This window comes from Thalia democratica, chromosome 3 (assembly GCF_965202585.1).
Source record: "Thalia democratica chromosome 3, ktThaDemo2.hap1.1, whole genome shotgun sequence".
NCBI lineage: Eukaryota > Metazoa > Chordata > Thaliacea > Salpida > Salpidae > Thalia > Thalia democratica.
In genome coordinates, this window is record NC_139167.1 from 34691863 (window position 1) to 34702761 (window position 10899).

Below are 10899 nucleotides of genomic sequence, written 5' to 3' on the forward strand. Positions count from 1 at the left end.
ATACTTAAACTTTAGAACATTACCTTTTAGAAAAATAAATCACTCTTCAAACGTTAATCTTTTAAGTTCTTCTACTTAAAATTGTCTTTTGAGGAGTTTTGATTACCAACAACAATATTTCTCAAATTAAATTATTAATTAAAACTATCATCATATGTTATAACAAGTTTTGTTTTAATCAACTAAGTTTATCGATACTATTGATTATGAAAAAATGAATACTGACATATTATTTCTTGAAAGACTATTTTATCATATTTAAAAAAGCATAATAGAACCAGACTAATAAAAAGTGCTTAATCTTAAATTAAACAGAATTGTTTTGTTACAGTTACCATATTATTATATAGTTGCTTAAAAACTTTTAGCGTCGTGACCTATCTATAGTTATTAAAATTAAAGTGTTTTTCACATGGATGATATTAAAAACAATATTTAACAACAAGTTTTGGTAAATAGCAAAAAACAAAGAAGATATTAAAAAAAAAAAGTATTTTACAGTTTCTATTTAAATATTGTTTATGTTCTTCATAAATAAGTGATTATGTAAACCTTTAATTAGCATTGTTAAAAGATTTATAAAAAAATCTTTACACAACTACCAGAACTATAGTAATACTTTAAAGTTAAAATTAACATACCTTTAAATCAGGGTTTCCCAAAGTGGGCCAGGTGTACCAGTACTTTTGGCTCCCTTGGGGGGGGCATGAGCATTAAAGGAGCCACAGGGGAGCCATGAAGTCATGATTTGAAACTTACACTAGATATTCCTAGATATTATGGAGTTAATGATGAACAGCAAAAAAAAAGGTCTTTGGTGTTTTTAATGGTAGTTTGAGTAATATTGTTGAAGGGGGCCATAGCTTTTAAAAATTCTTCTAAGGGGGCCATTTGAAAAAAAGTTTGGAAATCCCTGCCTTAAATAGTATCCAGAACTAGTGATATATTGAAACCACTATCCTGATCCGGCTTGATTCTAACTTTTTTTACTAATCTGGATGCGGCGGTACCATAACTTTGTGGATCTGGTAGGGTTGACCACTAGCTTTGGTATAAGGTACGAAAGTTAGATAAGGATCCAATTGTTTAAAACAAACAGTAGATATAGGTTTGTTTATTTAATGTCTCGATTTAAAGAAACAACCAAACTAAACGTATAACATAACGTTCGCTAAAAAGACACAAGTAAACTATCTAGCATAGCACATTCACAGTATCAGTACTTTTCTTGAATACACTAACCGAAAAAAAAAGAGATAGACAAAGGAAGTTTTGTAGAAAAATATTATACGGTGCAGATGTTGTCGTGGCCTCCGTCGAGAAAATATTTTTAAAAATGTCAAACTACTGCCTTCCTGAGCAAATATATTTTTGAGTTGTCCCAGTTTGAATCGTTGGAATTTGAATTGTCGCAGTTTGAATTATCGCAGTTTGAATTGTCGCAATTTGAATTGTCAGAATTTGAGTTGTCCGAATTTGAATTGTCGGAATTTGGATTTTTGGAATTCGGGTCGTCGGAATTTGAATTGTCGCAATTTGAATTGAACAAACTTATATAACCATGTAACCTTTTCTTTAGAGATCCATACTAACCTTTTCTTCTGTATAAGTGTTTTTGCGCAAGAACTACTTGATAATATCACATTTTAAATGTGTTGTTAAACATAATTTTAACTTTATTACAAATTTTAAAAGACTGCAGCTAATTCCAGAATTTTAGTTTACAAAAAAATAAACTAGTTGTTTGTAACATTAAATGTCTGTTATTTTAATCTTATACTTTTGTGGTAAAAACTTAGAATTATACTTTTGATGTAATAAAAACAAATTATACAGTAATCTTCCTTTACTGAACCAACATATGTTTCTGTTATATGTTTCTTGTATACAGAACCGAATTGAAGTGTGTTGATCCGTTAACACACAGAAATATATGTTGGTACAATAAAGGAAGACTACGGTATAATTTGTTTTTATTACATTAAAAGTATAATTCTAAGTTTTTACCACAAAAATATAAGGTTAAAATAACAGATATTTAATGTAATAGTATGTATTATTTGTAAGTAATGTTTGTAAATTTATTAATTAGTAGTTGCTAGTGCTTTACTATTGCCTATTTAATCACATTTTTGGTAACTCAGTTTTAAATTTTTTAAATTATAAATGGTCCCCAAAATTTTTTTCTATAGAGTCCGGCCTGCGAGCAAGTTTTTCTAAAAAGTTGGCCCTTTGCATATAAAAGACTGTCTAGCCATGCAGTATGCCAAATCCTAAAAACTTATAAATTTAAACAACTTGTTAATCATATGCAAAGATTTTCATTTAATACAAAACTAGATCGCATAAAAGTTACGTCATAATGTTAAAAGCTAGAAGCTATTTTAGTAATTTTTTCTGAACTGTTCATAAAACATAAGCAGTTATTTATTTGCAATTTGAAAATTATTCCTGGAGCATCTTGTATGTGAGTTATTTAATTTTATTACCTTAACACTTTAACAACTTGAATAACCGCTTTTATTACAAAAGTTCAACATGCTCTTGTGCTACTTTTACTTTATTTAGATTCATAATTAATTTCTACCCTGCAAGTAGTTTCCTTATAAGCATTTTTAAAAAGCTTGGTTTGAACTAATTAGTTTAATTTTATGTTATTTATTGTTTTATAGTACCTATTAACACGACAGCAATAGTATTACTTTAATCTACTTTTAGTTTGTACTAGATGCATTAACTTATAAAATCGTAAATATTAGATACTAATCATCTAAGTAAACTTTGATTTGCTTCTAAATTTAACCATAAAACTAATGACTTTTAAGCGTTTTATTTTGTGTTTTTGTTTTTTTAAATTCTTCCAATTGTTTGTTTAATTTAGATTTTTTTAGATTAAAACTTAGATTGAAGAGTCCTGAAAGGCGAAATTTATTTAGAGTGGGTTTTAATGAAATGTCGACAGTTTGTCTACTAAAAATAATATAAGTAGAGAACTTTTATTTTTTGTTTAGTACTTAAAGTACGACGTCAAGTTTTTTAAACAAGTAATAAATAATGATTTCATTTACAACTAGCTATACAAATTTCTTATGTTTTTTTTCAAAACGATTTATTTAATATGCTAATTAGTTCTTTAAGCAAAACTTTCTTTGCTAACTAAATTTAGAGGAAAATAAAAGTATATTTGTTCTCTTTATATAAGAAATTTTATTGCTCTCCAAAAAGCAATACTATAGTAAAAAATTATAAAGTTACAAATAACTTATTTTAACTACAAAAAAAATTCAAAAACAAAAATTAAGTTTCAAACAGCAAATGTTATGAAAGATCTTAAAGCTTAAACCTAACTCTCTATCACATTTAAACTTCATAATAACACATATTTAATTTTTTATTTAATTATTTGTTAGGTTTTTCTTCTTTTTAAAGACCAGTTTGTTACAAACAAAAATAGAATACCCCTGTAAATACTTTTTAACTTAAAATTTTTTATGGTTTTTCTGAACTTTCAATAGAAACAATCTGTGTACATCAATAATATGGTTTCAAATGTTAATGATTAAAGAATATAAATTTTACAGAATTTAGTTAAATCCAACACTAGCAGATTAAAATGAAAATTAAGCCTCAGTTTATTTGCTTATTCTGCTGTGGAACTCTTTTGTACCTATTCTATTTTTATTCGCTTGATGTCAAGGAAAAACACAAATTTCCAATGCAATCTGTTTTAAAAATTATTTTAAATAAAAAAGGAGAGATAAACGACACACAAATTCAACCCCTAGAAAAACATGAAGACTGTTCAAGTTTTGTTTCAGCTAGCTGCGATTATGGGTCAATGAAAACAAAGTTTAAGAAGTTGCCCGAAACGTTTGCTAAAGTCAGTAGTTTAAATTTATTACTTTTTTTTGATAACAAACTTTTATTGCAAATATCTAACTGTTTCGTGTTAATTTTACCTTTAAATAAAAGTTTTCGATTTAAAATTTAGTTAACAAAAAGCTAACAGTGATCTTAAAATACTGTACGTGATATGTATTTAAGCGGCTGTTTTCTGAAAACTTTTACAATAAAGCTTTTTATTTTGTAGAAGTTAAAAAAAAGTATCTTTAGTCGCTTTAAGCTTATAATTGATATAAACAGACGCTTTTAAAAGCGAATAATGTTTAAAATCATACAATTTGGTTGTGAGTTTATAACTTGAGCGTATAGTCTTTGTCTAACAAAATTGTAAAACTTTTTTTTGACGGTTTAAAAATATACGTTTATGTTTATCTTTAATTAAGCCGCTGATTGTTGCACTAAAGAAATACAAATATTTTCCTTGATACTTAAAGAAAGCTAGTTTTGCTTTTAATCCAAGTCTTAAGATCTTTCATAAACACTAGGCCACGTCGTTTTAACAAAAATAATGATTGGTATCAGTGGGGTAGCGTGGTATTTTGGTCAGGAGTGCGCAAATTTTTTTCTCAAAAAATCCCCTAAATTAAAACTTTTGTATTTAGCTATAAAAAGATCTTTTTATAAGTAATATAATTAAAATAAATTCATTAAGTAAAATAAGTTCGAAGTAACTGATTTTAAAAAATACTTATATCTTACAAAATTAAATAATTAAAAAAATATATAAATTTCATTAGAATTACTTATGCTTGCACAAATGTAAACTTACTAAATAAAAATTGTTTTTACTACTTACAGTAAACTTTATATCTTTAAAATTTAATATCCAATAAAACGAAAGTATCTTTTTTTTTGCGAAAAAAATATCAATGTCTTTAATATACAATACAACAGTGATAACAACACCTCATTGCACATAATCTAAATAGATTAAACAAAGTTAAAATAGACCAGCTTTATAACTGTTATTACAATTTGTTACAACTTTGTAAAATAGATAAAAGTATACTTTTTAATTTAACTAATCTAATTGTATTTGTTTAAAATTAAAACTTACAAACAAAGTTTATTTCTCATAGGCCGACACGCTTTTTCTTGTGTGTTTACAAAAATAAAGATCAGAAAACTAGCAGTAGTGTTAACATTTATTGTAGCATGAAGTAAAAACTGGTAGAATTGTTTAATTTTCCTTTAAGCGTGACGTATTTTTGTAAACTTTTTGTAGAAAAATCTGTCGTAAGGTTGTACTACTGCGGTGCACTAATTAGTTGCGTTCTTTTTGAGTCTAAATTCTTATGAAGTTAATGAAGTTATAAAATTTTTTCTTTATAGAGTTTTTCATCAACATCGGTGCACACTTTCTTTTGCCGAATCAGTATATAGGGTAATTTCCCTAACTTGTCACTAATTATTATTCCAAATTTCGTTTAACTTTTCCAATACTAGATAAACATAGTTGAAAAAAGGCAAATTAGGCAGAAAAAATAAACAATAAAGGATAAAGATATTACATTCTTTTTTTTTATACTTCTTTTATTTTTTGGGTGGCACGCATGCGCCAGTGTCCCTCCCTACGCTACGCCTCTGATTGGTATTATTAAGTTTATAGTTTTAAACAATTTTTTTTTCAATCCGAACGCAGAAAAACCTGTTACAATGCCAGAATGTTCTAATGTGCTTCCTTGGAAGAGTATGGGGGAAGTAAGAGATGTAAATAACTATAATAAGATGATTTATCTGATAAAGTCTAGTGTGGGGAATTTTGATAGAAGAAATTTGATTAGAGCAACTTGGGGCTCTATATTTAGGTCTGTGTCGTCGTAATAAACTTTCGTCAGTAGGCAATGCCATAAAAAAAATTTAACACAAATGTGCATAATATTAGTATCTAAGTAAAATAACAAATTGAGATGCAGTAATTTTTGATTACTATGTTTCTAAATACTGAGCTTTCTATTTTTAAACTAAATTTACATACGAGAACTTAAGTGACAAAACCATAAGTTATTAATGAAAAAAGTTTTTACTTTAGTGAAGGACTTATTTAAAACAGAGTTAATAAGTTATATAAAACGCATATTTTATAACAATAAAATCCTTTAAAAGTATGAAAGATTACTTCATTATTAGTAATTAGTTTAAGTGTAGAGCAAGACTAAATTTGAAATTACTAATTTCAAAATTGTAAAACAGACTTAAAAATGCACAATTTTCTCTTATGTTCATGGTAGGAGAATTTAATATGGAAAATGGAAATCACGAAAAATTACAGCACTCTTTAGAAAAAGAAAACAAATTGTATGGTGATATTCTTCAATGTAAGTTCACTGACAGCTACATTTCTCTGATTACAAAAGTTAGTTTTTAGTATTGAGAAGAATTAAAAAGTTAGTTATCTTAAAAATGAAACGCAAACAATTGTTTTATAAATCTATGAATAAAATATGTTATAATTTATTTATTATTATATTACTTTAGTTTTTTTTCTAACGATTTTTTCTTTGGCTTTTATTCAGATTGTATATACTCTTTTAAGCTCTAAGATGAAATAATAAAACAAAACAGAAATTAAAAAATACTCATATCATACAACAAGAAAAAATATGTTTTAACTATTTATAAGTTATGAAATGAAAAGAAAAAAAAATCAAACAGTTTAAAACAGGGTTTCCCAAACTTTTTTGCTAATGGCCCCCTTTAAAGAGTTTGAAAAAGTTATGGCCCCCTTCAACATACAGATTACTCATAAACTACGATAAAATACACATTAGTCCTTTTTTTTTTTTGCTCTTCATCTGAAACTCAAGAATATCTAGTGTAAGTTTCTAAACTGCCATAAAATACACATAAGACCTTTTTTTTTTTTTTTGCTCTTCATCTGCAACTCAAGAATATCTAGTGTAAGTTTCAAGTTATGGCCTCATGGCCCCCCTGTGACTCCTTTACTGCTCATGGCCCCCCCCTCTTCCCCCTTTGCTGCTCATGGCCCCCTGAGTATCTGTCATGGCCCCCTAGGGGGCCACTTGGCCCACTTTGGGAAACCCTGGTTTAAAACATATATATTTATACTCTCATTTTTAGTTAAAACAATAAAAGTTTTATAGTAGTTTTAAATACTAAATAAACGTATAAAATTCTACAAAATGTCTTGCCTTATCACATACTTTATAATTTGTGCAAAAAAAAAAAATTCTAGTAGAAGTTCTGAAACGCTTTCACGTTTATTATAATGACTAATTATAAATCGTCACAGGTTTTATCAAGTTTTTATTGGCTGAACGTTCAAAAACTTGAAGTTGATTGGGTAACAGTAACTGATGATGATTGCTTTATGAACGTCCAAAACGTTTTTGATACGTTCAATGGGATACAAGTCAGTGAAAGTGGCAACCAGATATTTTGTGGATTAGAAAGAACAGTTGATAAAAATCCTTTTATAGCTATTGGTGGACCAATTACAGCGTTGTTAGTACGAAGTATAGTGATTCTTATTTCAGTTATATCTATACTGAATGATAACCAAAAGATAAAACAAAAGTATTAACAATTTTTCTTTATATATAATAGCAAAGATTTGCAATGTTAGTTGAATATGCTTTATGACTACACTGAATGAAAATCATTAGTAAAACAGTGATATCATAAAAAAGTTAAACAAAGACAACCTATTTAAAATAACCTAGTCAATACAATAAAAAGAATGGTATTTGAGCCGCACTTCTGAAGTTAAAACCATTTGAAAATGTTAAAATTTTATTATAAATGTTATGGACGAAACGTTAAACTATATCTAAGTGGAATACGACTCGATGACCGAAAGGTTTTTTCGTGCTGAGGTCCTAGGACCAAACATTTAGATCGTTTCTTTTTTTGTTCAGTAAACAACATACTATGAACATGTTCTTCAATAGAAAAAGTTATTGCTTGGTACCGGAGAATTAATCTTAGTTGCTACAAATTATTAGTAGCACTTTTTATTTAAAGTAATCTAGATTATCTCTAAATTTAAAAGTCAGCAATAAATTATAACTACGAGAGAAAGAACTGGATCTAAGTACAGCGGAAAACTTTGCCCAGCTTTTTGCCATGGCGGTATGTGGACTTTGAGCATTAAAATGATGAAGAAGCTAGTTTGTGCATCGAAAGTTACTGAAAATAAAAATTATTACATAGAAGACGTTTACATTACAGGTAAGCTTCATAATCAATGGACTTGGTTTTTTTCCAATATATCTCACACGGAGCTAACTTTTTTGACTGTTTATTTGTTTATTTTATAATGATTTTGTTTAAATTAGTTTTTAAATATTGAATATAGCTGAAATAATTTTTTTAGTAGTTATGACAAAATCTATGAGTAAAAATGTTTATTAAGTTGAATTTAAACTTCCTAAACAACCAAAAATAAGTTAAATAATGAAAAGTTAGTAAAATTAGAGTTATAATTACAAAAAATATATGTTTTTTGTAACAAAGAAATACATCAATAACAATATGTTACGGTTTTTCATTCTAGCTCACTTGACATGAACTTATTATAACCAAAACAACTTATACTTAGGTTTTGCTAGAAAAATTATGTTTTAAATAAATTTCAATTTAACCAAATCATACAACTTTTTTTTATTAATTGAGTTTAATGAATGTTTGCAACACTTGAACATTTCTAGGAATACTACGTCACAAAGTAACGTGTTCTAGTGATGACGTTGTGGACTTCGCTTATAAACAAATGGTTGAGCATTTGATGAACAACTTAATAGTTAGATTCAAAGAACCTTGGAAAAGAATTAACTCTTCGCTGCCATGGCAACAAGACGGCTTGGTTGAACTAAGAAATGGAAGTCCTTCCTTTCCTAATTAAACTTTATTATATATTATAAGTAAACATCGACGATTTACTTTTATTTTATTTTTTATTTGACAGCTTCATAAAATTGTTTTTAAATACATCGAATATTTGTTTCGTTGATGTTTTATTGATGTATTAATTCTTTTAAGTTTGAGTTTTTATTTTTTACAAAGAATACAAGTCTAAATAAAAAAGTTATTTATATCGCTATTTATCAATAGATTATTTTTTTTACTTTTATCTAAACTGTTATACTTTTTTTTTCATTGAAGAACTTTGTTACAAACCTAGTTAAGAAAAAACAACACATAATTTTTAATTAGCTTTGCTAAAAGTTTAAGTGCTTATACAAATTTATTGTCTTCTATTTAACCTCCACACGTTTTAACTTTACAGAGTTGTAGCCACTAGTTTGTTAAAATGAAATTTCAGTACCAACTTATTTGTCTTTGCTTCGGTGCAATTTTTTTGTACCTAATCTGTTTTTATTCGCCTTTTTTCAAAGAAAAGTTTAATGAACAACACGATGTTTACTCAACTGTCAAATCAACCAAGATGAAAAATGAGCGTTTATCAGTTTTTAATATTGGAGCATGTGAAAAAGGAGACATAAACAACACACAAATTGAACGCTTAGAAAAATATGAAGACTGTTCAAGATTCGTTTCAGCTAGCTGCGATTATGGGTCAATGAAAACAAGGTTTAAGAAGTTGCCCGAAAAGTTTGCCAGAGTCAGTACTTTAAATTGTTTTATGTAGTAAATTTTTTTAATTTAAAATAGCTAAGTATTTGATATTCTATCTTACCGTCAGATGTTTTACTATTATATATTTTTGGTATATAAATTCGTCATTTGAAAAAATACTGTAAATAAATAATCACTTTATTCATAATCTTAATTTAAACTGTTTTGTAATTATTTGCTGGTTACAGTTTCTGTAAATAAAGGTGTTAATAGATTTAAGTAGTTTTAATAGATTTATTAAATACAGACGTTATAAATACTTCATAATTTAAACATTCAGTTTATAACTTGGGTTTATCAATATTTTTCAAGCTGTTAAACAAATCGTTCAAAATTTCAAATTTTTCAATAAATTAACTTAATTTTTAAATCTTTTTTTTTGCTATCGTTAAAATCTTTACTAAGAGTACTTTTACTGAAATTTTAAAAGTAATAAAAACTTAAAAGTATAGTTAGTTTCAAAACGTATATGACTACGTTAAATAAAATATTCACTTAAAATACTAAGGATTCGTTTTACTTACTAACTACATTTATGTATTTAATGCTTTTATAAATTTAGATCACAGCATATAAGAAAAAATGTTTAGAACTTGATATTATTCAAAAACTAACTTATTTTCATTATTTTTTGTTTCACTTCTAAAAAATGATAAAATAGTTATCTTTGTTCCTCCCTTTTTCGGTATAAAAGAATATAATTTTAATCAATTTTTTATAGTATTACATAAAAAAGTAATTAATACTAACACAGAAGCTAAATTAAATGTTAAACAATATTATTTTGAATTTAATTATATTAATAAAAAATTAGTATAAGCATTTGAAAAGTAATAATTAGAAATAAACCAATATTTGTGACTGTAAAAAATAACCGTAAAGTAATCTACAGAGTTGTTCGATACTGGATAACCTTACATTATTCTTTATATTCTTACTTATTTATAAAACTCAAATTCCAGTTTCAAAAATTTGCATTTGAATATTAAGCTACTTGTAAAAATAAAACTTTATTTTTAGCATAGGCATATGTCAAGTTTTAAACGAGTTTTTTAATCAGAACGCAGAAAAACCTGTTACAATGCCAGAATGTTCTAATGTGCTTCCTTGGAAGAGTATGGGGGAAGTAAGAGATGTAAATAACTACAATAAGATGATTTATCTGATAAAATCTAGTGTGGGGAATTTTGAAAGAAGAAATTTGATTAGAGCAACTTGGGGCTCTATATTTAGGTATTTAACGTCATATTTAACTTTTATCTGTACGCAATGTTTAAAAAAGAAATTAATATGTTTTATAAGTTTACATAAAACTAGTAGCAAAGTATAGAGATGTTTACATTTTTATTTCTTAAAATTTGAATCGTAAGTTTTTAAACGCCCAATTTATTAGCATAT